The sequence below is a fragment of the Macaca fascicularis genome, chromosome 2 (genome assembly GCF_037993035.2).
Source record: "Macaca fascicularis isolate 582-1 chromosome 2, T2T-MFA8v1.1".
Classification (NCBI taxonomy): domain Eukaryota; kingdom Metazoa; phylum Chordata; class Mammalia; order Primates; family Cercopithecidae; genus Macaca; species Macaca fascicularis.
The window spans coordinates 37,046,158-37,050,479 of record NC_088376.1 but is presented as its reverse complement, the minus strand read 5'-3'; positions in this window follow the sequence as shown (position 1 = coordinate 37,050,479).

Genomic DNA, 4,322 nt, shown 5'->3' with positions numbered 1-4,322 from the left:
TTGTGGTTTTATCTACCTTTGGTCTTTGATGTTGGTGACCTACAGATGAGATTTTGGTGTGGATATCCTTTTTGTTGATGTTGATGCTATTCCTTTCTGTTTGTTAGTTTCCTTCTAACAGGTCCCTCAGCTACAGGTCTGTTGGAGTTTGTTAGAGGTCCACTCCAGACTCCGTCTGCCTGGGTGTCACCAGCAGAGGCTGCAGAACAGCAAATACTGCAGAACAGCAAATATTGCAGAACAGCAAATATTGCTGCCTAATCCTTCCTCTGGAAACTTTGTCCCAGAGGGGCACCTGCCTGTATTGAGGTGTCTGTCGGCCCTTACTGGGAGGTGTCTCCCAGTTAGGCTACACGGGGGTCAGGGACCCACTTGAGGAAGCAGTCTGTCTGTTCTCAGAGCTCAAACGCCATGCTGGGAGAACCACTGCTCTCTTCAGAGCTGTCAGACAGGGACATTTAAGTCTGTGGAAGTTGTCTGCTGCCTTTTGTTCAGCTATGCCCTGCCCACAGAGGTGGAGTCTATAGAGGCAGTAGGCCTTGCTGTGCTGCAATGGGCTCCACCCAGTTCAAGCTTCCCAGCCACTTTGTTTACCTACTCAAGCCTCAGCAATGGCAGACGCCTCTCCCCCCGCCAGGCTGCAGCCTCACAGGTTGATCTCAGACTGGTGCACTAGCAGTGAGCAAGGCTTCATGGGTGTTGGACCTGCTGAGCCAGGCACGGGAGAGAATCTCCTGGTCTGCCAGTTGCTAAGACCATGAGAAAAGTGCAGTATTTGGGCGGAGTGTACTGATTTTCCAGGCACAGTCTGTCACAGCTTCCCTTGGCTAGGAAAGGGATATCCCCCAACCTCTTGCACTTCCCGGGTGAGGCAATGCCCACCCTGCCTTGGCTCGCCCTCCATGGGCTGCACCCACTGTCCAACCAGTCCCAGTGAGATGAACCAGATACCTCAGTTGGAAATGCAGAAATCACCCGTCATCTGTGTTGATCATGCTGGGAGCTGCAGACTGGAACTGTTCCTATTCGGCCATCTTGGAATAGACTCCTCTATATATACTACATTTTCTTTATCCATTAATCTGTTGATGAAAAGACCCAGGTTGATGACGTATTTTGACTATTGTGAATGATGCTGTAGTAAACATGGGACTGCAGAGATCTCTTCAACAGAATGATGTTGCAGTAAACATGGGACTGCAGAGATCTCTTTGACATACTGATTTCCTTTCCTTTGGACAAATACTCAATAGTGGGATTGCTGGATCATATGGTAGTTCTATTTTTCATTTTTTTGAGGAACCTCCATACTGTTTTCCATAATGGTTTTACTAATTTACATTGCCACCAAGACAGTATGAGCATTCCCCTTTCTCCACATCCTCACCAGCATTTGCTGTTTTTTTTTTTTTTTTTTTTTTTTTTTTTTTGAGACGGAGTCTCACGCTGTTGCCCAGGCTGGAGTGCAGTGGCGCGATCTCGGCTCACTGCAAGCTCCGCCTCCTGGATTCACGCCATTCTCCTGCCTCAGCCTCCTGAGTAGCTAGGACTACAGGCGCCCGCCACCGCGCCCAGCTAATTTTTTGTATTTTTAGTAGAGACGGGGTTTCACTGTGGTCTTGATCTCCTGACCTTGTGATCCGCCCGCCTCGGCCTCCCAAAGTGCTGGGATTACAGGCTTGAGCCACCGCGCCCAGCCGCATTTGCTGTTTTTAATCTTTTTGATAATAGCCATGCAAATTAGGATGAGATCTCATTGTGGTTTTGATTTGCGTTTCCCTGACAATTAGTGATATTGAGCATTTTTTCATATACTTGGCCATTTGTACGTCTTCTTTTGTGAGGTATCTATTCAGATCATTCACCTGTTTTTCTTAAGCTGAATTATTTGTTTGTTTTTTGCTGTTGAGTTGTTTGTGTTCGTGTATATTCTGGATATTAGTCCCTTGTCAGATGAATAGGTTGCAGATATTTTCTGCTATTCTTTGGACTGTCTCTTCATTCTGTTGATTGCTTCCTTTGCTGTGCAGAAGTTTTTTAGTTTGATGTCATCCCTTTTGCCTATTTTTGCTTTTGTTGCCTGTGTTTTAGAGATTTCCATAAAATCTTTGCCCAGACCAATGTCCTGAAGCATATCCCTATGTTTTCTAGTAGTTTTACAGTTTCAGGTCTTACATTTTAGTCTTTAATTCATTTTTACTTTACTTTTATATTATATATGGTATAAGAAAGGAGTCTAGTCTCATTCTTCTGCATATGAATCTCCAGTTTTTCCAGCACCATTTATTGAAAAGACTGTCCTTTCCCCAGTGAATGTTGTTGGCATTTTTGTCAGAAATGAGTTGGCCATAAATACATAGATTTATTTCTGGGTTCTCTATTCTGCTCTATTGGTCTGTGTGTCTGTTTTTATGCCAGTACCATGCTGCTTTGGTTACTATAGCTTTGTAGTATATTTTGAAGTCAGGTAGTGTGATGCCTCCAGTTGTATTCTTTTTGCCAAGGATTGATTGATTAGCCTATTTGGTGTTGGTTTCACTTTTAATTCAAGAACTCAAACTTCAAATTGGCCCTCATTTTGCTAGGCAATTTCAATACACTTTATGTCTCTCTCCTCAAACATTTTCTTAAAGTTATCCTCCCCTGCCTCAGTTTCAGCCTCACCTTATTATTGTGGATAGTTTAGAAGACATAGGAAGGAAACTTATTTTTCCTTTCTACTATCAAATCTATAAACCCATCTGTACCCATTTTTATCATTTTTGCCTTTTCTCCTGCTAGAATGGGAAGGTGTCCCTAGTCTTAGAAAGGCCAGCCTCTCTATTTGTTCTCTAGTCGTCACTCCCTCTTGCCTTCTCAAGAACTCCTTTTTCCCTTCCAAGTAGATCCAGTGGTCCTCAAACTTGAGTGAGCATCAGAATCACTGGAGGCCTTATTAAAATACAGACCATTAGGCCCCAGCCCCAGAGTGTCTGATGAAATAATGTGGGCTGGAACCCCAGACATTTTCATTTTAATAAGTTCCCAGGTGAAGCTGATGCTACTGGTTGGAGATGACATTTTGAGAACCACTGTTCTCATGTATGTCTTTCCATTCTTTGATTGCTTTTTAAATGTTGACAATTACATTTTTAATTTCTAATAACATTTTATGATTTTTGTCTTATGTCTTTTTTTCTTGTCTGTGGAAGAATAACCTAGATTCTCACTAAAGATACACAGAAGATTTTTTTTTTAAGTTGTTTCCTAAACTATCTCTATTTCTCCTGGGTTCACTTTTCTATTTATCTTCATTCTTTTTTTATTGGGCTGTTGGTTTTACTGAAAGATCTAAGGATCCTTGGCTGTCCATTTATATCTGTGACTGTAGGATTTGTGGTTTAATATAGATGGCTGGTTTTCTCTACCACCATGTGGATTGTCATGTGGAGAGGGATTCAACAGCCCTCTTCCCTAAGTGGGAGGCTTGGGCATATTGACCTGCAAGATTCCATTAAGGGGCCATGGCCAGGATCTCCTGATGCACCCATGATAAAATACAGAAGCCTTTTTTTCGGATGCCAACACAGGCATCAGAAGCCCTAGTCTTCCTCGGAATCCTGTCTAGTATCTATAAGAGGGCACCCTCTGATTTGACCTGGGCTGGATGCCATCTTAGTCTGTTGTTGTTCTTCCTTAAGAGAGGGGCAAGCATAGCGTGGATATGCTCTTTGATACAACTCTTTGCATATAGCACTTCCGGGACTCACCCTGACTTCTCCTCCCTGCTGGTTCCTGCTCTCTGTGCCTGTACCTTATGACCATGAAGTCTCTCTGGGACCTTGGTGAGCAGCAGCTGTCACCACCTGCAGGCACCCCCAGCACCTTTACTTGTTGCTTTCTTTGCTCCACTTAGTCCATTAGGATGGTTCTATCTGATATTCATCAAACCCTGCTGAGGGTTCCCTCTTCCATGCTGTAATATTTATTTCCATTTGCTATTCTTTACTAGTATAATAAATGTTAAAATGGGACTCTTCTTATCCTGTTCAGTTTGACTGAAGCAGCAATGTGACAGATTCCAGGCAAGTCTGAGACAGATCACCACGTGTAGAATTTCCAAGAAAATGTTCACATAATGTTCCATTTCAAGAATATGAGGGAAGGGTGAGGAAGAAGGCACTTGGAGGATTTCTTTGGAGGTAATCTTGTTCTGAATTCCTACCCACTTGCCTACATGCCAGCCCCAGAAGGACTGAGGCCAGTGAGCAAGAGGGAGGGAGGGTGAGGAGCAGAGAAAGAAAGAAGCTGACTAGCCCTCTAACCCCAGTCTTTCGCCGCTC